This window comes from Eucyclogobius newberryi, unplaced genomic scaffold (assembly GCF_026437365.1).
Source record: "Eucyclogobius newberryi isolate DKJ021-1_F unplaced genomic scaffold, fEucNew1.0.hap1 SCAF_18, whole genome shotgun sequence".
Taxonomy (NCBI): Eukaryota; Metazoa; Chordata; class Actinopteri; order Gobiiformes; family Gobiidae; genus Eucyclogobius; species Eucyclogobius newberryi.
This window is the reverse complement of record NW_027315812.1, coordinates 25,856,700-25,879,868: the sequence shown is the minus strand read 5'-3', so window position 1 is coordinate 25,879,868 and position 23,169 is coordinate 25,856,700. Positions and strand designations below refer to the sequence as shown.

General features: G+C 40.2%; 1 protein-coding gene and 1 non-coding gene across 2 annotated transcripts in view; one reads left to right on the top strand and one right to left on the bottom strand.

The window, feature by feature from the left end:
* Positions 1–23,169, bottom strand: part of LOC140364812 (partitioning defective 3 homolog) — a 554,921-nt gene that overhangs the window by 500,725 nt on the left and 31,027 nt on the right. The window lies entirely within an intron of this gene.
* Positions 7,239–7,310, top strand: trnaw-cca (transfer RNA tryptophan (anticodon CCA)). The gene has a single exon. It is a non-coding gene; the product is annotated as a tRNA-Trp (tRNA).

The window sequence follows — 23,169 nt, the reverse complement described above, 5'->3', positions numbered from 1 at the left end:
TACTCCATGTACTTTTACTGCGTCACTGCAATAGCCCTAAGTAGCACTCTGGAGGACTTGAACCCCCAAAACCAACATTTGACAGTGTTTTTACTGTTAAAACCAAAATGCGTAGATTTGCCGGGCTTTTATTTTGAAGGTAGTAATCCATGTACTTTGACTGCGTCACTGCAGAAGTCCTAAGTTTGAAAGTAGTTTATATTTGAAATCCCTAAAAAGTTATTTGTAAGTGGTTTTATTTATAAAAACCCTACGACAGAGTTTGACAGTGGTTTTAATCTTTAAAACCCAAATTAGTTATTTTTCTGTGCTTATATTTTGAAGGTAGTACTCTATGTACCTCTACTGTATTACTGCAAAAGCCTATAGTAGACTGGAATCCCCAAAAAACTCATTTGACAGCATTTTTACTGTTAAAACCCAAATGCGTAGTTTTTCCAGGCTTTTATTTTGAAGGAAGTACTCCATGTACTTAAACTGCGTTACTGCAATAGCCCATAGTAGCACTCTGAGGGACTAGACCCCCCAGAAGCTTCATTTGGCAGTGTTTTTTTTAGTTAAAACCCAAATGCGTAGTTTTGCCGGGCTTTTATTTTGAAGGAAGTACTCCACGTACTTTTAATGCGTCACTGCAATAGCCCATAGTAGCACTCTGAGGGACTGGACCCCCAGAACCAACATTTGACAGTGTTTTTTTTAGTTCAAACCCAAATTAGTTATTTTCCCGGGCTTTTATTTTGAAGGAAGTACTCCATGTACTTTTACTGCGTCACTGCAATAGCCCATAGTAGCACTCTGAGGGACTGGAACCCCAAAACCTTCATTTGAAAGTGTTTTTACTGTTAAAACCCAAATGCGTAGTTTTCCCGGGCTTTTATTTTGAAGGAAGTACTCCATGTACTTTACTGCGTCACTGCAATAGCCCTAAGTAGCACTCTGAAAGACTGGAACCCCCAAAACCTTAATTTGACAGTGTTTTTACTGTTAAAACCCAAATGCGTAATTTTGCCGGGCTTTTATTTTGAAGGTAGTACTCCATGTACTTTGACTGCGTCACTGCAGAAGTCCTAAGTTTGAAAGTGGTTTATGTTTGAAATCCCTAAAAAGTTCTTTGTAAGTGGTTTTATTTATAAAAACTGTACGACAGAGTTTGACAGTGGTTTTAATCTTTAAAACCCAAATTAGTTATTTTTCTGTGCTTTTATTTTGAAGGTAGTACTCTATGTACCTCTACTGTATTACTGCAAGAGCCTATAGTAGACTGGAATCCCCAAAAACTCATTTGACAGCGTTTTTACTGTTAAAACCCAAATGCGTAGTTTTTCCGGGCTTTTATTTTGAAGGAAGTACTCCATGTACTTAAACTGCGTCACTGCAATAGCCCATAGTAGCACTCTGAGGGACTGGACCCCCCAGAAGCTTCATTTGACAGTGTTTTTTTAGTTAAAACCCAAATGCGTAGTTTTGCCGGGCTTTTATTTTGAAGGAAATACTCCATGTATTTTTAATGCGTCACAGCAATAGCCCATAGTAGCACTCTGAGGGACTGGACCCCCCAAAACCAACATTTGACAGTGTTTATTTTTAGTTCAAACCCAAATTAGTTATTTTTCTCTGCTTTTATTTTGAAGGAAGTACTCCATGTACTTTTACTGCGTCACTGCAATAGCCCATAGTAGCACTCTGAGGGACTGGACCCCCCAAAACCAACATTTGACAGTGTTTTTTTTAGTTCAAACCCAAATTAGTTTTTTTTCTCTGCTTTTATTTTGAAAGAAGTACTCCATGTACTTTTACTGAGTCACTACAATAGCCCATAATAGCACTCTGAGGGACTGGAACCCCCAAAACCTTCATTTGAAAGTGTTTTTACTGTTAAAACCCAAATGCGTAGTTTTCCCAGGCTTTTATTTTGAAGGAAGTACTCCATGTACTTTTACTGCGTCACTGCAATAGCTCTAAGTAGCACTCTGGAGGACTTGGACCGCCAAAACCAACATTTGACAGTGTTTTTAGAGTTAAAACCCAAATGCATAGTTTTACCGGGCTTTTATTTTGAAGGTAGTACTCCGTGTACTTTTACGGCGTCACTGCAATAGCCCTAAGTAGCACTCTTAAGGACTTGAACCCCTAAAACCTTCATTTGTCAGTGTTTTTACTGTTAAAACCCAAATGCGTAGATTTGCCGGGCTTTTATTTTGAAGGTAGTACTCCATGTACTTTGACTGTGTCACTGCAGAAGTCCTTAGTAGCACTCTGATGGACTTGAACCCCTATAACCTTCATTTGACAGTGTTTTTACTGTTAAAACCCAAATGTGTAGTTTTGCCGTGCTTTTATTTTGAAGGAAGTACTCCAGGTACTTTTACTGCGTCACTGCAATAGCCCTTAGTAGCTCTCTGATAGACTAGAAAGCCCTAAAACCTTTATTTGACAGTGTTTTCAGAGTTAAAACCCAAACGCGTAGTTTTGCCGGGCTTTTATTTTGAAGGAAGTACTCCATGTACTTTTACTGCGTCACTGCAATAGCCCATAGTAGCATCCTGAGGGACTGGACCCCCCAAAACCTTCATTTGACACTGTTTTCAGAGTTAAAACCCAAATGCGTAGTTTTGCCGTGCTTTTATTTTGAAGGTAGTACTCCATGTACTTGTACTGCATCATTGCAATAGTCCTTAGTAATTGTGAAAGTGTTGAAAGTATTTTGAAGTGCGGAAACTATCAAATTCCTGGAGAAACTAGATACATTTTAACATCCCATTGTAAAGAATAGGGAAAAAGTACAAATACTTATTTGAAATACTTCAAAAAGTACAAGAAGTACACATGTCAAAAGTAATAGATGGCATTAGACAACTGAGAAGCTTTGAAACATTGGAAAATATTTGAAATATTTGAAAAGTTGTGACCTCTGAAAACTGTACAACTGAAGGTACTTTATATGTGTAAAAGTACTGCAAGTGTCTAAGAGTACAAAACTTTTGTAAGTACTAGTTTTGTAAATGCTGCAACTGTTGAAAGTGTTTATAAGTTTAAAAACTTTAGAAATATTTGAAACATTTGAACTTTAAAAATGTCCCCATGTAAGTCAATGGGAAAAAAATACTTGTACTTTTGTAAATACTTCAAAAAGTACAAAACTTAAAAACACAAAATTTAAAAAGCACGGATCATACATTGGAAAGGGTTTAAAAACTTTAAAAAGTTTTGAAACATTTGAAAAGAGAATAAAAAACACAAGAACATATGGTGCCTGCAGTCAACCAATTACTGCATACGCTACAAAACAGCCAATGGAAGAGCACTGTTTTTGTTCGAACGCCCGTGATGTCATAAGGAGATGTCAGTGATGTCATCAGTGATGTCATAAGGAGATGTCAGTGATGTCATCAGTGATGTCATAAAGCTCTCTGCTATAAAGCTGGTGTGAGGAAGCGACAGAATCATTTTCAACTGGACTTTGGAGACTCGAGAGCAGAAGCTGAAATGGAGAAACAGACGCTGAACACTTCATCTTCAGTTACGGAGATGTTCATGAGCGAGACGGAGGAGAAGAGAGACATTTTTACCGCCGCCATGGCAACGCTCCAGGCGCGGTTTGACAACAGCCTCGACGTGTTGTTTGTGCCCAGAGCCGTGGCCGATCAGACCAACGCACAACTGGGCGTGGCTCTCCGCAGAGTGTCCGAGCTCGAGGGGGAGAAGACCCGTCTGCAGGAGCGCCACGACCAGAAGGACGAGGAAATGCTGGCCCTTCATGAGAAAGAAGTGGCACAACTGCAGCAGAAGATTGACGTGCTGGAGGACGAGCTCGACGCTTCACGAGAGGCTTTCGGGACGGAACTGCAGGCCGTCCACTCCCTCTGCGAGGATCAGGTGGAAGACGTGACCGACGCGGCGGACGCTCTCCTCTCCAAGTACAAAGAGCTGACCTCGGGTATGAAGCGCCTGGAGGTGGCGCTCAGACAGGCCGAGCGACAGGCGGGCGAGCGGGACCAGGATGGCGGGCGACGGCGGTGGCAGGCGCCGCGGGCCGACGACGCCGCCACCGCAAAAACACTGAAGTGTCTCCAGAAGCGCCTGGAATGGGAGATTGAGCTGAACGACGGGCTCAAAGCACACATCGGGCAAATGGAGGAGGAGCTCCGAGCGTTTCACGAGGCGCAGTCCGACTCGGCGCTCTGCTACGAGCCGACGGAGCCGTGGGAGCCAGAAACGGAGGATTGGGAATCGAACGAGCCGCCATTCATTTTGAGCCTGCCTCTGTGTTGATGAGCTGGAGGTGAAACGATCGATGATTCGATCAACATTTTACTGTTCAAATTTGTCATTTTTATGCATCTATTTTAGTTTGTTCTTGTTTGTTTTGATGCATTCCTGTTGAGACTTTAATGTGTTTTTCTCTTGAATTGTTTCCAAGACGACCAAAGTATTTGTATTTGAAATGTATTGAAATTATTAATGTGTTGTACATGTTTGCAATAAATAATAGTGCACAACTCTAACTCCGTCTTCTTCTTTTTGGGTGTTTTAGGGCGGTGTGTATCCATGTGTTACAATAGCACCACCTACTGTAGTTGTACATCTTACACTTCATTCTTTAGGCTTCATTCTTTAGACCTTTATTGTTTTTATATTGAGTAAAACACATATTTTGAAGACGTACAGCTACAGTAGGGGACAGTAAAAGCACCTTTTCACTTCGCTGTCAGCCGCCATTAAAAACAACACAGGAACAATTTTAATATGTTGTTTTTTAAATGTTTTATATTAATAACATACATTTTCAGTCATAACATAAAACCCATCAACAGTGTCGCACAGCTAAACATGAAAAACAAGTTTAAAACCGTTTAATCACTGCCAAGTATAAGAAAAGAGCCAGGGTTTCTCAGGAGAGTTCAAAGACAAGGCTGGTTTTTCCGCCCCGAGACAGCAGGGGGCGACGACGGGGACTTCAAACGCCCCGAAAATACATATCTAACAATTACAGGGACTCGAACAGGGTGAAAATATGACTTAGTTCTGTTTTAATAAGAGCTAATTCTTCATTTTGTATTCATTTTCACAGTAACAAAACAAAGCATCTAAACAAAGAAGCGTCCAATTCAATGTATTTTGACCGTCCACCTCATGATATTTAGTTTATTGTTAAATCGTTACTCTCAAACAAGACGGAAATAGTTCTATTCGGCCCAGGCTACCAGGAGACCAGCAGGTGGTGCCATTGGGGCAAGTTACAGGTCAGATCTGTGGAGAGGCGAGCCCTTAATAAAGCATAAACAAAGACTTAGTTCATAATGAAAAAAATGTTAATTAAGAATGAATACCCTCATAACGCCTCCTAACCCTAAAGTTGTTGTTGTTGTTGTTGTTGTTGTTGTTGTTGTTGTTGTTGTTGTTGTTGTTTGTAATGGCAGCTGGCAGCCAACTGAAAAGGTGCATTTACCACCATTTACTTAATTCTTTAGACTTTATTCTAAACCCTAAACCTGTTCATGCTTTATTAAGGTATAATTAGGAATAAAGTAGTATCCAAATATGTAAATTTACTGCAGAACTATCCTTGCATTACACTCAATTAATGTCCACCCATTCAAAACGTAAGAATGAAATGTTTTAGTGTGTTTAACTCTTCCTGCCTCATGTGAACTCTCACATTTGCACCAGTTGTAGGGCGTATCTTTTGCATTGTGCTTTAGCCTATAGCTGCTGCCCTAGTGACCTGCTTAGCCACTTCACTCCCCCTGCACGGTGACTGACTAACAGCTCCGCATCCTCGTGAGCGGGGTTGCCTGGTCGGCTTGTTTATAGCCACTTCAGGCTTCAGTTTTGGTAAAGTCTTTGGTTGTGTTTATTTTGTGGCTTACATCATAAAAATGTATTGTTTTTAGCCTTTTGTCGTGTCAGTTTTATGATAACAGACCCAATAGTGACTGAAATACAAGCAGTTCATATTTTAAAGGAGACGTATTATGCTTTTTTTAATTTAAGAAACTTCATCATCATTTTACATTAAAACACATTAGTGATCTAAAATGGCTTAGTAATAGAAATGTGGACTCCGCCTCTTCATAGTGATGTGTCATTGTAACTAGGAGAGGATTGACATGATATTTTAGGATCATGTGTTTCACTCAAAGCCTTCGTTTTTCAAATTATAACAACTAATGCTGATGGGTGAAAGGAGACAATACAGGATTAACTCAAACATATTTTGGGCTTGTAGCATAGTGTAGGATACATATGGTTTACAATAATGACATAATTGCATACCCCTGCCAATAGACAGGTGCACAAACAAGTTCACATTAAATTGCACATATACATTTGAATGTCCACCATGTGTCATGATTCAAGTTATTGAGAAAAATACTAATAATAGACAAGAACAGCTCGAAATTGAGTGGGAAGAAGAAAAACGTATAAACTTCCACCCCCTCATCACTTTGCTGTGAGTGGTTTAAATCATTTAACAAAGTTACATTTGACAATGATATTAGTGTTATATAAATTGCCAGGGAAAAAAAGGCTTTTGTGTTCAGTTGTACAACTTATAGTACTATGATGGTCGACATGCGACAACAGGCCACAGGGCCCGGGCCCCTGGTCCCAACGAGGCACCAGGACACCACAGCAGCTGACCCACAGTGCAGAGGACTGTCAGGCCAACCACACCACCCTCCACAGGAACGCAATCAGCCATTACCTCATGTTAAATCAGCTCAATAATGGCAGGATTTTGCCATTTGCAATAACCCATTGTACCACCATGGAATGCCATCATGACGTCAGCCACACCACCAGCCGCTACAACAGCACCCACGCCCCACAAGACCAGCCTGAGCGACACATCATTCTACTTATACAATATACAGTGTTTCCTATTTTCAAATCAACATAGTCATTATTGATGTAAAATTATGCTATAAAAATATGTGCATCTCATTAGCGCTCGCTCAGAGGCATAACTTGGGCTCTGTGGCTTGTTGCTCTCTGGCAACCCTGCTGGTGAGTGCTTATCTGATCCCCTGGAGGAGGTGAGAGGAGCACAATACAGTGTGTGTACAAAGCCCAGCCCTGGAGGGAGAGTCGCTGAGGGGGGCGGGGCTAGGGGGTGGAAGCGGCGTGTCCTTGTGTGCTTGCTGATTGTTAGCATTAGCCTGGACAAGTGCTGCCGTTCCCACGGGAGAAACATGAGCCGTACGTCTCTCTCAGGTGACCACAGCGTGGCCGGGGACCTCGTGGCGCAACGGTAGCGCGTCTGACTCCAGATCAGAAGGTTGCGTGTTCAAATCACGTCGGGGTCAAAGTATTAGCGTTTTCATCAAGTGTTTCGTCAAAGCAGTTACATTGCAAGTGACAGGTTTAATGTCTGTCACCTGCTTGTTTCCATGGTGAAATGAATTGCTTTGACTGAAAACTTTCAGAGTACGGCATTAAATGTATTTATCAGACTTTTTCTTCGGTAACACTATAATAACTACACTTTTAACCACATCAGTAAAGCATGATCAAATACCTTATTCATAATAAACAATTAGTTTATTAGGAATGATTCAGGCTTAATATCTACTTAATTAACACCCTAACATTAACGCCCACCAGCTCAGAGGGCAAGAAGAAAGAGGAAAAACATGTCCGAAATGCCCTCTCAGCCTGTGGTTACCCCGCTTGGGCTCTCAACAGAGTGAAGAGAACCAAGAAGCAGGACAAAAGGGAAACTGAACAGAGAAGGAAGGGTGTTTCTATCCCTTATGTGTCTGGCCTGTCGGAAAAACTGCAGAGAATTTTTAGATAACACGAAGTCCCTGTTTATTTTAAACCAGGAAACACTTTAAGACAAAAACTGGTTCACCCAAAGGACAAATTGCCGACTCAAAAACAGAGCAATGTAGTTTATTCGATCCAATGCAGTGAAGAAAGCTGTAAAGAACGTTACATAGGTGAGACGAAACAGCCTCTACACAAGAGGCTCTATCAGCACAGAAGAAATGCAAGTTCAGGTCCACAGAGCGCCGTGCATCTCCATCTTGAAGCCTCTAATCACTCGTTTGAAGACGGTGAGGTGAAGGTTTTAAGCAGGGAGAAAGGATGGTTTGAAAGAGGAGTTAAGGAAGCTATTTTTGTTAAAAAAGAAAGACCTTCTTTAAACAGAAATGGAGGGCTAAGGTTTAATCTTCCTGTTATTTATAATGGGTTACTGAACCCCTGGAAAGGTAAAGGACCAGGACATTCAGATGCTAATCAGGTACTCAGGGTGGTTGAGCCAGGGTCTCACTAAGACAAAGAGGATTCTAATAGCCCATTAAGATTCTGAATAGGCTAGCTCGGTAGATACAAGGGGGGAGTTTCTGTTGAAACCAACAACTCTTTCTACTTCAGGAAGGCTCCTCCCAATGGGCGGGTCTTACCACAGAACAGTATTAATATCGGAGTTCTCGACCTAAATTCTGTTATTGACAATGACTCTTGGATGAGAGTCGAAACGTCTACTTTTTCAAACTGAGTCCAGATGACTACAACTGAAGCTTTTTCTACCCTAACATTAACTCGGTAATTAAGTAGTTAATTTAGTGAATCTAAATAACAAAAATAACAATGTGTTCATGTATTAAGTCTTTGTTCATGTTAGACAAGGTTTGAAAGGTAATCAACACTGTTTAAGAAATCCAGAGTTTCAGTTAAAAACTCCTCCCTTTGGGCAGGACCAATCAGAGTTCAGGAGAACATAAACGCTGCTCACACCATTTCCATTAGACTGAAAATAACATTTGAATGTGAAATCCTCTATGATATTCCAGTGGATTCCCTTTGATACCGTGTCTATGGACCACTCCTCGACCAAAGTTTGTTCATGCTATTTCAAAGCGAATTAAACTGTACAGGTGGACAATGTATCGAAATGTAAATCAAATTGTGAATGTTGTTTTTAAATTGAATATCGAGCATATCATTTATAGTAAAAAAAAAAAGTATGAATATGTTTAAAGACATGTTTTGACACATTTATGTTGGATTGATATAATATCGTCTGACAATTGTTATCGACATATTCATTTTTGTCAACATCACCCAGCCTTATTAATGCGTATTCTAAACCTTTACTGTTTCTAGCCTCTCCATAACTTTGACTTAGCCTGGAAAAGTCACCTGCTGGTCTTCCTTGGAGATAAGTTCAACGATACAGGAACATTCACACCTCAATAGACACGAGCTAGTAACGAACGCACTAGAAAAGATACACAATCTTAAAACAATTCCCCACAACGGAACGCATGGGAAACAAAACTCTCAACAAGAAAAATCCCAAGCGTTCTGATCATGCAGGTGTACGGGCCAACAGAACGTACAGGAACCCACAGGAACATGATCGTCTTCTTATCTCCTCAGATGCTATCAAACAGGTTCGCTCGGTTAGCGGCGAAAGTGGGACATACGATAAGGCGAAAAAGACACCGGAACGAGTCTGTTCAGAAAACTGCAGCGATCTTTACTGCCTGTGCAAACTCAAATACTTTATGTGAATAAGAGAAGCGTGTAGTAGATTTATACCCGTCTACTGAGTGCGTGTACTTGGTGTGCTTGCTCAAAGGCACAATAAGCATGAGTTATGACCTGCACATTCCCACGGGGTCATGAACACTCTCACTATCACCTCTGCTCCGCGGGGAGAGATATGATACCATTTCATGTCAATATTTAAAGACATTGTAGTCGGATTTCAAATTACATAACTATTTTTTCAGCGAAACGAGATTATTGCAATGGAAAACCCAACTTGTTAATCCAAGCTTTCAAAGGCAAACTGAATGAGAAAGTAAAAAAAGCGATCGCAATACATATACAATATCTAACATAACAGAGCTGCAGCGATTGTGATTGGTCGAGACTAACTGTAGTACACTAGACTATACAGACTCTAAAACACATACAAAAAGATCTTTATATAACAAAAACAGCTGTATTATTAAATCATAATGTAAAAAAAGACTCAATTATTTCCAATTCGCATCAATAATAAACTTTATTCATAAATATTCTCTATCTAGAAGTCTTCAATCACCATATATCAGCCTATATTTGGTTAATAATGCATTTAAAGAGTCTCAAAGTACAACCACAAGATCACAGGATATCACGCAATTACAACATATTCATACATAAAACAAATTACAATTGTATTTATTAGTGAAAAGCCTGATTAAACTCACAATTCATACACAAATCTCAAGATAACTCATTCCATACTCTCCTGCTGTTGTGAATATAAATCATCCTCATTAATTAGTGTGCTTGTGAAGGTGAGTGTACTTGTTGTGGTTGGAAGGGCAGTACTGGCAGTTTGGAAAATAACTTTTAGAATTTTAAATGCAGATTTCTTACTTAGATGCTTGGAATGTTTCTATTTTGAATTTCAGTCCCTGAATTTTGCAGTGTACAAAAATGCACCTTTTAATTATTCAATGCATAGATTTTCAAGCCCAATCTAAATTCAAAGTGAAAATTTAAGACATTAACAATCAAAACAACTGAAAGTGAGTGAATTCTGCCTCTTGGATCCTAAATGTGAAATGTTTCAGTGCAAATTTTACACTCTAAATTCAAATTGTTGCATTTGGAGGCTTGAAAATATATGATTTTAATGTTTCAAAAAGTTACATTTAGAGTTTGGTGTTGCTTGTGGTATAGTGGATAGCACATATGCCTGCAGAGTGGGGCAGGCCGCAGCGATGTGAGTATGAATCCGGCATTCGACAGTTTTCTGCATGTATCATTCCCATTTCTCACTGTACTATGGCAGAGTGGTTAGAGCTCCCCCCAATGAGAAGGTCATGGGTTCAATTGCTGAGCCAGAGCAACATCGCATGACCTCTTTGGATAGAGTCTGCATGTAGTAGTCCTCACTATATAGTCCTCACCATATTATCATCTCCAAATTATTATGAACTATTATTATCACCATATTATGCGAGCTGGCATGTGTGTGTGTATATATATATATATATATATATATATATATATATATATATATGTTATTATATGTTTATTGCATATATAAAATGGATTGGCTCTGTTGTTGGCCCTTTTGTGACCCCCATCCTTTGGGACAACGGATGAAAATGAGCCTTCTGCTACAATCCGGTGAGTTTACATTCCTGCTGTGACATGTCTGTCAATTAACATGCACTATCCCAATCAAATAAGGAAATAAAATATATAAATGAAAATGTATAAATAGATAACAATATTCCTGAGTATATGTATACACAATCAATGCATATGTTGCAAATGTAAATAGAAATGTGTGTGTCACCCAGAATTAGTGCCATATTTTTAGCATCTCTGAGTAAATAGTCTTTGAACAAAATTGTCAGTTGCCTGTATAAGAGTTCAACCGTGTATTTAAAGCTGAAGTCACTCCTGCGGGTGTTTACATCGCCATGGCACCAGCACCAGTCCATGTGTCTGTTGGTTTGGGGTGGGACAGCCTTTTTCCCACAAGAAGCAATGTCATAAACTTCAACCTAATTATACCGCAGACTCGTGAACAGTTGGAGTTATGCTTTGAAACGCTGAAGGTGGAGGATGTTTTCAGTTTCTTCATTCCGTGTTTTGTGTGATGTTTTTTAAAAAAGGTTTTGGGAATAGTTAAATCAGGTTTCGAAGGTTTGCTGTGTAAAGAACAAAATTTGAGCAGTAAAATGATCAGTCTGATTAATTAGTCTTTAAAAACGCAGAGGAGAACTAGTAACAGTAACAGATTATGTCAGGCACTGACACAATGCGGAAATTGATAAAAAGTAATACAAAAATTAAAAATTCAGTTTTAACCATTTCAGTTGTTCAAGTTTTGTGTAAAATATTGATCCCAAATGCGACTAAAATTGCATTAAAAAGTAACTAGTACTTTGAGTGGGCTTTACCCTATTTTTTTCATGCAAGCAAGTAAAATCTGTTTTGTTAAAGCATCAATCTGAGTGAAAATGAGACCACAGTGCTTTCTCTACATCTAATTATAGAGCGTTTTATTCTCTGCGAAACAGAAAGTGCTCCGTTAACCTGCTAATATTTGTTAGCTTTACTGTGGCCACAAAACTCGCTCGTCCCAGAGAGTTCTAAGATAATAATTAGTATGCTGGGAATGTTTGAGCGGTACATGTGGACGGCTGCAAACAGTTTCAATTTAACCGTTTTGACCGCTCAAACCACCGGGCAGCACAAACTTGTTCTGTTTTTCACGTTATAAAAATCAGGTGCAGCAATTTTAAGTACAAATTTGGGCAGCAATACTTCCACCACATGGTTAATTAACATAAGTTTGAATTTAGCTCATCGTTTATGGTGCATGGTCCGTCAAACCTTAAAGCTGGTTCATGAATGTAGTGTCCTGGAGAAAGTAAAAGTAACTAAAAACTTGGGTACTGGGGTACTTTCCACCACTGCATCGAGAGTTGTGGCGTTTCCATTACTTTGTGTGGTCTGTGTTGTTAAATTTGGGCAGAGCAGCAAGCCTGTTTTGCATAAGGGCATGCCTGAGCGAGCGAGCGAGCGGTGTTATGTTTCCCACAGTGGCGTTGTCGGCAGGATGGACACCAGTTCATCAGGTTCGGGTCAGGGATAACTGAACTTTTAGATTTTTTGTGTTCTGCAGCATTGTAGACAAATAACAAGCTGGTTTATCACTTGGTTATGAAAGGTACAGGTAAATCTGGAGCTGAGATCTCAAAATATGCTAGATAAGTCACAGATGTATCAGGTCTCAAAGGTCTGGATAGGTCTGGACTTAAATTGGCCTCCACTGGACAAAAGTGACTCCGAACCATGGAGAGTCTATGTTTGAAGTGAGACTTAAAGGTGCTTTACTCGATTTTTACTTAATAGAACTAGTTTATTTGAAAAGTTAGCGCATTTGCTTTTCTCTGATGCTAACAACAACCAAACGGCAAAGATCATGGCGCAAAATGATTAAAAGTAGCGCTAATATCTTGTTCATCTCTCCTCTCACCCGGGCTTCATGTAAGTATCCCGCTCTGTGCATGTTTGTGCATGTGTGTGTCAGTCTAAACCAGAAGTAAACATAATCAAAGTAAGGCTCTTGAAATAAAGATATGTGTTTCCCTCAATAAGCATGTTGTATGTCTGATATGTTCTGGTAAATTGTACTACTTAATAGCATTCTCACCAGATCCAATGCCATTCTAGCACATCTTTTACAGTGCAGAATACTTTTCCTAAGTGTTTTGCCACATCACCACGGATCCACCCCTCATTCTAGCTGCATGCATCACCACAGCAACTCTTCCCTTCCATGGAACAGCATCTGGAGTGGATAAAAAAAGGCCAGCCACGGAGCTCCGAGCCCGGGTATGTCAGCGTGAGCCAGGCTGCTGCGGTGTGGAGGGCCTGGGTAACATATTAGCACTCGCATTATCACAAGAGGAGCTATAATGACGCATCATTAAGACAATTAGAGAGCAGAGGAGCAGACGGAACGTGCACAAGATCACAGAGGGTCTAATGAGAGCGAGGCTGACTTCTGACATGGAGGCTAAAGCTGGTAAAAAGATTAACCAGGGTAAAGATGGGTCAAAGATGATTGGAAATGCTAGCTTAAAAGTGAAATATGCTTTAATGTGGCTTTGCTACATACATTATGAGATTGCTATTTGGTATCTCATGTCTTTGATGTAAACGTACAGAAAAAGTGCATTCATTTTCACAGAGAATGCTTGAAATAGGTGTCTGACACCTCTTCTGCTGGAAAGATAAGATAAGATAAGATATTCCTTTATTGTCCCACATGGGGAAATTTCATTGGTGCAACGCAGGTAGATACAAAGGTAGATACAGAAGAACAGATCACTTACAGGAAGTCTGAAAAACACTTTCAGTAGAAGATCTCCTATAAATAAATAAAAACTCCCATAGACAAATAAATAAATGAATAAATACCATTGCATGTGATCCCGACAGTAATTGCACATGAATATGTGTCACGACAGCACATAGATTGCACATGAATTTCACAGTAATTGCACATGAATTCCAACAGCAATTGCACATATGACAGAATTGCACATCAGTATTGAGTAACTGTAACTGTCTAGACATAAGATCGGATTTATACGTATGTGCAGATTTATACATATGTGCAGAAACAAGATTTCACTTAAACATACTTTATTTGTGTTTTATTTTATTTTAAATAGTGTAACAAAGGCACCTTGTGGGGCTGGGTATAACCAAAAACCTCATACATGATCCACAATATTATATTTATCCCACTACATGGAGATCCCTAAAAAGGGTCTTAAAAGTTGGCAAAAGTATGCTTATATTATGCAGAATAACAGATTGGAATTTGGAATTGAATGTTCATTGTAAACCTTATGTCAGAACACAATTGATTTATGAATAACACATTTTCAGTTCAGCAGATTCAGCCATAGTGCAGTAAGCAGCAGGTATTTAAGTGTGTAACGCAGCAATTTAGAATTAATTTATGTACCGTATTTTCCGCACTATAAGGCGCACGTAAAAGTCTTTGACGTCCACAAAAGCCGTCTGTGCGCTTAATAGTCCGGTGCGGTTAATATATGGTTTATTTCTGGTTGTGCTTACTGACCGCGAAGATACTTTGTGTGGTACACGGTGTATAAAGAAGATTTGGGACACGAGACGCCGATGCACGTCTAGCTTTACAGTACTGCGGAACCGGAAGTCCCAACAACATGTATGCAAAGCATTCTGGGAACAGTAGTCTACCTGCACGCGGCGCACGCAACACTTTGTCAAAATGTAAACAACATTTTCAGTCAGGCACAACGCAGACACCTACCAGTAAATAAAGGACCCCAAAAATCTTGGCCCAAGATTGCTCCTGCCAAGAGACCATTGGATCTGTTATATTATCGCAAGAAATGCGCTTACGGGCTAAACTATCAGTCAACTGTGGGAATCAAAAGGCCGGAATCATCACTGAACTGCCGCGTGGGTCCGACATGCGGGATCACATGACCAAAGAGTTTTAGCACGGAGCACTATCGGCGTTTTGGCTGCTTTTACCATTATGCGCCTCAGCAGACATTAAACCGGGACACATGGGACGTAAAAAATCGGGGCTGTCCTAGGTAAATCGGGACATCTGGTCATAGCTATGAGGGATGTACTTCGCCGGCATTTGAAGGATTTGAGGACGAGGAATGAACTGAAAAAGTGAGTGTATTGTGTTGTATTTTACGTGTTGCAACGGAACGAGACTGGGAGTCGTAGTGGATATGCTAACGTGTCTTTTAGCGGTATCAGACTGTGTTTTGTGTTTGTATTTTACGTGTTTACAAGTGATCTTGACTGATAATTGATTTGGATATGCTAATGTGTCTGTTAGCGATAGCAGAGTGTGTTTTGATGTTGAACAATGTTGATCTGAATGAGTTGAACGCGTTTCATAAAGCTCAACTGACTCTGATTTATCCGTCTGTTTTGTTTATCTTATGCTCTTTATAGTCCGGTGTGCTTTATGTAAGGACCAGTACACATGGTACACAAATAGCTGATGGTGCGCTTAATAATCCGGTGCGCCTTTTCGTGCGTAAAATACGGTAGTTAGAAAGTCTCACGGTACATGTCTGTATCGCTACTTGTGTTGCTAAGAAGTCTGTCACGATATATTGCCGTATTGATATTTTGAGTACAGCCCTATAGCACCCTGCGAGTCTAGTACTTAAATAACCTAAATTAAAGAGTACAGATCGGTCTTATCTACACACTGCACTTCTGCTGCTGCAGAAGTGCAGTGTCATGTTACTGAAAGAGCATTTAACTTTACAGCCACAACAGACCCAGTGCCATCTGCTCACAATATTATGTTCAGAAGAGGATGCCTGAAGCCTACAAAGAAATCCTTCTTATTCTTTTTTTCTGTACTGTTAGATCAGTATTTCATCAAGGATTTGTCTGGTTGTGATATTAAATGATAATGACAAATGCAAAAATTCAGCCATATTCCCAAAGAGTCTATTGAGATACTCTCTGGTGTCTTTGCAGGTTTCTGGCAAGTCATTAATGTATAAGTAGAAAAGCAGCAGGCCCAAAATGGACCCTTGGGGACTCCCAGATTATGCTTTTGGAGCCCAGATTTTACACATTGTTGTCACAATTAAGAATAGCATTTAAAACAATTCAAGGCAAGTTTCTTTTTATTATTATTATTAAAGCGTGCACACGGCCGACAGATTACTAACTACAACTCGACTTTAAAAGAATGATCAAAAAAATGTGAATTCTATGTGGAAAAACTATGAGAAAAGAACATATGATAAAACATAAAATCATGAACTGCAGCACAAATATTGCTATACATTAGTGTATATTCGTTTTGAGGGGGGGTGACCTGAGTGCTGGGGCAAAGCACACCACTTCTAACAAAGTAAATAAAGTAAATACTGTCAGCCCTATGTGGGTTTTGCTTCAGAATTAAGGTTAAAAAAATGTACTAAAAAATTAAAAATGGTGCAGAGCAGAAGAACGAGTTGTAAGTTAGCAAAACGCTCTGTTTTACATCGAGGTCTCTGAACAGTTTTGGCCCTGTGGTGTTTATTATTTCATAGACCCGCTTATGCTCACCAGATGGGAACACTTCTGGGGCCAAAAGAAGCAGAGGAGATGTCCCGCTCCCCTCCTCCCTCACTCCGAGCACACACCGGGCCTCACGACGTCTGTTAACTTCTAAGTCATTACAAGTTGTGTCAAAGAAGTTGCAGTGAGAAATAAAGATCCTTCCTGGAGTTACATGTACGTATGTGTTCAGAATCATCCTCTGCATCAATGGTGTAATTTACATTGAAACACTTTTATGAGTGAAAACTAGCATCTGTTCAGCAGAGCGGGTCTCAGGAGGCAGGCCCACAGAGGGAGGGGTGACCCAGACGCCTAACCACATCTGTGCTGCCTCTGCCATGCACTGAATTAGCCAACACTATCACCCAAAAGCGCACCCTATGTACACACCCTGCACCGCATTAGGATGATGTATGGGTCTCTGCAGAGAGATGGAAAATACTGTTCACCTTGCGGGATGAACCTGGAAGATTGTCCGGAGTTTGCCTCAAGCTATTGTAGTCCTGACCAAGGCAAAGACCCGGAGGCGGGTGCCCAGGAGCTGCTGTGGCACTCACTGAGATGCCCCAGCAGCATTGAAGGGTGGGTCAAATGCAGAGGACAAATTTCCCTGGGACAATAAAGTGTTCCTTAACCTTAATACTAGAATGGAGGAGGACGTTGCAAGCATGTTAGTGCATTTGACATATGACAATACATACAATACGTACAACTGGAATTGGAATCAAATGGCATAACTTGGCGTTTTTAGTATGTAGATTTAGTTCTCAAGTTGTTATTCCAGAATGTTTTTGTGGATGCATTCACTGTTTGTTTCCTGCTGGAAGCTGGAGTGAATTGGTACGGAATAAAAGTGTTTCCACTGTCTTAAGTGAACTGTATAAAGCTGTAAAAGCAATTTAAAGTAGACACTAAAAGGTACTACCTCCCAAAGTGGTCCAGCCCTCCTCGGGGCCGGTCTGCTTTAACCAAGGACTAAATGAGCTACACCCTGGTCGTCTATTAACAAGTTGGGGCTGGGGATGTCACGATATTCATTTTAGAGTGATGATTATCATGAGGAGAAATATCAGGATTTTACCATTATTCACAATTATCAGCAAAAAGAAAAGAAACATTTATATTGTATTTTTTTTCTGTTTAAACTTGCAAATATTTCTGTGGGAGGAAATTTTGTTTTTATAAACCCTACCCTTTAATACAGCATATTCATTTAAAATTAAAATATAATGGCCACAAATGGATTACATAATATAAATGTATGCTTACTGGCCCCTCATTGTAGCTCTTTTAAGTATTATATAATTTATGATAGAGAGAGAGAAATAAATAAATAAATAAATCTGATATGTATCTGTACTTTTAGAGTGCAACTTCAGTCTGAACGCTCTCAGGTCCCGTTCATCCGACCTAAACGGAAACATTAGGAAATAGGAAACATTTCCGGAATAACAACAAAGAAAGTCGAGAGAAATGGCAGACGAAGGATCCAAAACTGTCAGAGGAAAAAGGAAGAAGTTTGTGAACTAATCAATATACTGTATATGGGGTGACACATCAATTCAGGCAAAGGTACAGCGCGTTTGTACCGTAATCGGGCGGTATTTGAGGAGATTGTAAAGGAGGGAGAGAGAGAGACACTGGTGAAACTGGTGAAAACAAGACGCCACAAAGCAGATATAAACAGAAATGATCATTTCCTATCAAAGCTGACTTCATTTAGTGGTAAACTGCTGTTTCCCTTGTATTTGACGCATGGCACTCAAGATTAAAAATATAATATTTCCAGTGCATAATGCATCTAACATCAGCCAAACCCGATACACTTTTACTCTAGCTTTTACTCTGCTTCTAGACACAGAGCCATGCTCTGAGCAGGGAAACGCAGGCCGCCATTAGCCCTCACCGTCAAGTCAACTGTTCCAAGGCGTCCTGGTCAGGGCACCAGAGCCTGTTGACATTTTTTTATTAGCAATATTTTAATGCAAAAGAATGAACAAAACAAAGTAAATTGCTTATGGAAAAAACTAAACTCTAGTTACACTACAGTTCTTCAGTGGTTGTGATGATCAGATTCTAAATAGGAAATTGTGCATCCTTTATGAACAGCATGATCACAGTGTAACAGGAATGATCATATGAGCACACAAATACAGCACTCTTACATGACCTTTGACCCCATTGAGGAAACAGCAAGGGCTTAGGAAATGTAGTGCAACCAGAATGAGGTCAAGCAGGGTCAAAAGAGACACAGAAACAAAAAGTGAGAGTGACAAGAAAACATGAGCTACAAGAACAAGAAGGTCCACTCGGATCATGTGCAAAATGCAGCAATGTAAAATGTCTTTAAAATGTATGACCAATGTTCAGACCTGTTTGTCCAGAAGTGATTGTGGGTCATCTTAGAAATAATAATAATAATAATAATAACTTTTATTTATATAGCGCTTTTCAGTGACCCAAAGACGCTGAACATAATAAAAAAGGGGGGGGTATTTACAGACAGGGGGGACAACACGTACAATACACATTAATATACAGATAAAATGAACAAGACAGAAGAAGTAGAGAGAAAAAGATGGGGATGTAACAGGGGGTAGAAGTGTAGGCAATGGGGTAGAGGAGGCTAGGGGTAGGGGAGGTCATAGGCTTGGGTGAAGAGGTATGTTTTTAGGCGGGATTTGAATGTTGTGAGTGAGGGAGAGTGGCGGACAGGTTGGGGGAGGGAGTTCCAGAGTCGGGGTGCTGTTCGGGAGAATGCTCTGTCGCCAAAAGTTTTGAGTCGGGATGTTGGTGCAGTCAGGGTGAGAGAGGAGGAGGATCGGAGAGCTCGGGTGGGGCGGTGGGGGATGAGGAGGTCAGACAGGTAGGGGGGGGCAAGGTGGTGAAGAGCTTTGAAGGTGAGGAGGAGTATTTTAAAGTTTATGCGCTGCTTTATGGGGAGCCAGTGGAGAGAGCGGAGAACGGGAGTGATGTGATCACGGGACCGGGTGTGGGTGAGGAGGCGGGCAGCGGAGTTTTGGACCATTTGGAGTCTATGGAGGGAATGGGAGGAGATGCCAGTGAGGAGGGAGTTGCAGTAGTCAAGGCGGGAGGAGATGAAGGCATGGATGAGGGATTCAGCAGCGGGGAGGGTGAGGCAGTGTCGGATTTTGGCGATGCGGCGGAGGTGGAAGTATGAGGTCTTGACAATGTGGCTGACATGGGGAGTGAAGGAGAGGGTGGGGTCCATGATGACACCGAGATTGCGTACCAGGGTAGAGGGGGTGATGGTCGAGGTGTCGATGCTGAGTGAAAAGGGACCAGTTTTATTGAGAGTGGATTTGGTGCCAATGAGGAGGAGCTCTGTTTTGTCACTGTTCAGTTTGAGGAAGTTGAGAGTTAGCCATGATTTTATTGTAGAGATGCAGGCTTCGATGTGGCTGAGGGGAGGGTTTTGGGTGGATTTGGTGGTGAGGTATATCTGGGTGTCGTCAGCGTAGCAGTGAAAGTCCAGGTTGAGTTGGCGGAGGATGTGACCAAGGGGGAAGATGTAGCAGATGAAGAGGAGGGGGCCGAGGACTGAGCCCTGGGGGACCCCCTGCGTTACTGGGGAGAGGGTGGATGAGTGACCGGAGAGGGAAATGAACTCTTGCCTGTTGGTGAGGTAGGATGTGAGCCAGTCAAGTGCAGAGCCCTCAACACCCAGTTGGCGCAGCCTTTGTTGGAGGATGGAATGGTTTATAGTGTCAAAGGCTGCGCTGAGGTCTAGTAGTAACAGGATGTTGAGGGCCCCGGAGTCTGCAGAGGTGAGGAGATCGTTGAGTACTTTGACCAGGGCTGTTTCAGTGCTGTGAAGTGGGCGGAAGCCAGATTGGAGGAAGAAGTAGAAAGTTGGCGGTTCAGTCCCAGCTCTGACCAGTATGAATGTTGTTGTGTTCTTCTTTATCTTCATTTATTTATTTATTTTTTCTGTCTTTTAAGGCAAGACACAAAGTTAATAGGAAAAAAAAATATTATATATTAAGATATCAATATGAAACTTTTCTGCATTTTACAGTACTTTTTATATATATATGAAGAAAATGTATTACACGCTTTTCATCATGTGACATTTTTATATAAAGATTTATATATATTAGTTTTTGAATAAACTGAATGAAAATTGGCCTAAACAGTCTTTTATTTTATTTTATTTTTCAACTTAAAACATAAATAATTCAGGCTTTGAATAATATACATACAAATCCTTTGCTACAATCCTTCAAAATCTTGTTAAATCTAAGAATGTTTGGTGTGTGTAGGTGCTACTTTAAGACTGATCTTTATGTCTCTGCGGGAAAATACATTTTGAGGAAATGGCCTTTATGCTCCATATAAATCTATGGAATCAGTGAAATAGTAGAACAACTTTAAGTGAAGATTGTATTATATTGTTGCTTCAGTGTCAAAGCTTATCTGTTTAGAGCGTAAACATAACTACTGGAGCTACCATGGTTGGAGTTGATTATGTACGTGTTTATAGCAAAGACTGTAATTTTCAGAAGCAATTTCACAACATTGAAATGTGTTAAATGAGGGGAAAGTCATAAACAGAGCATGCCTTTATGATGTGCACTGTGTTTTGGAGTGGAATAATAGCTTTATTGGAAAACGTCTGTAGATTTTATAGGATTTGAAATTATGTTGCGGCCACATCAGACAGACGCATTAGCGGGGTTATTCCAGGTATACGCACGCAGAGGGCGGGGCTACGTACATGTGACTAACAGTAAGGAAAGGAGAAGATTTCAACAAGAAACCGCTTATCTTAAAAATGTATTGAAAAAAAAAGATATAAATAGAAAATAAAACTTGTGTTACTTGATTTTGTGATAATAATAATAAGTTTCCTGTTTTCTTTTTTTCCAGTGTATTACATATGTATTACATGATCCAAACCAATGTTTAACATGACATGAGATACACAAAGAGATGTTAAAATGCATGCAGAGGTGCAGAGAAGTCACATAAATACAGAAAAAGCAAATGATAAACCGGAAGTAGTTACTTGTTTACTCCAGCTTTAGCCACGTCTCACAACGCCACACAAACTTGAAATTACTAAATGTCTTTTTGTGAATAATTCAGGTTCAATTTTGATTTGACAATTATTTTATTCATTAAGAAAACAACTGCCAACAAAAAATCTGCCATCACAATCACATGTCAAAAAACCTTTTCAAATGTCCGCAATGGCAAACAATGACAGAACCCATTATCCGTCTGATGTCTCCCTCCCCTCGACACCCTTTGACCACCACCACACTCATTAAACTCTGGAGGACAACCCCATCAATCAGGGGCCGGCCCACCGGAGGAGAGGCCCTGCTCCTGTCTGCTCTATGGAGATCCATGTCTGCACATACAAAGAAGAAGTGGCCGTGTTTTCTCTGAAGACAAAAGTGACGTCATGTCAACTGCACTGACCTGAAGAACCAATAAAGTTTAACTGCCTCTTTAAAAGTGTGCAGTAAACAATAGGACAAGTTGGGTTTGGATGAAAAGTTTTGCAAAAGGAAGCAACACAGCAAATAAATTATGGAAAATGGAAATAAAACTGTGGCATTATTCCTCACTTCTGGGTGAAAAGCAGAAACAACTAAAAAGCTGATTTTGTTTTGTCTTTTTGAAATGCTCTTCCATTAGACACAGACACAAACACAGTGGTCTCACTTATATATGTACTATGTTTTCATTAATGCATGAAAACAATTTTACAACCAGCTGACGGATGCGTTGTAGAGGTTATAATATTGAAAGTAACATCGACAAATATTGGTCAGCCGGAACAGTAAGACAAATACTGGTATTTGCTGAAAAGAATCCAGACCTTAAAGGACAGATATTATGCATTATTTGTATTGTTATTAGCCTTGAAACATGCTCTTGAGTACCTTTAGTTTTAGTTTGGCATCACATGTCTAGCTTCTAACCATGTTGTAACATACCAGGAGTTGTATTTAGCTTTTTTCTCACTAGTTTCATAATTCATGTATATGAGGTCCTCTACTCTGAACCTCAGAAAACACTGTTTCAATTGTGACTTCAAAGGTAAAAATCCAGTAAAAACTCCTGTGACTAAGTTGATAAATCAAATCGAGTTCAGTACAACTGTGTGCATACAGTCTAGGTTGCTAAAGTAGCTAGAACATGTTTAAAGACAAATAACAATAGAAAGAAGATGTGACCTTTAAACGTAAAAGTAGGAACTGTAACTAAAATGGATAAAATCGTAATTGTTGATTGCAGGTGCGCAATATTCCGTCCGCATTGTCAATAATAATTAATAAAAGACTGCCAATTTCACTGATTACAAACAAGCAAACTTGCAGTGTAAGAGAATGTTTCGGTTAATGCAATTCATGATTCAAGTATATTTAGCACATTTCTCAAAGATTGCCTTAATGTAATGGGACTATGTCTCTCGGTTGGCCTGAGGACACCTCTGGATCCCCCCGGAGGCGTTGGAAGAAGTGTCTAGGGAGAGGGAAGCCTGGGAGTCTCTGCTTAGACTGGTGCCCCTGC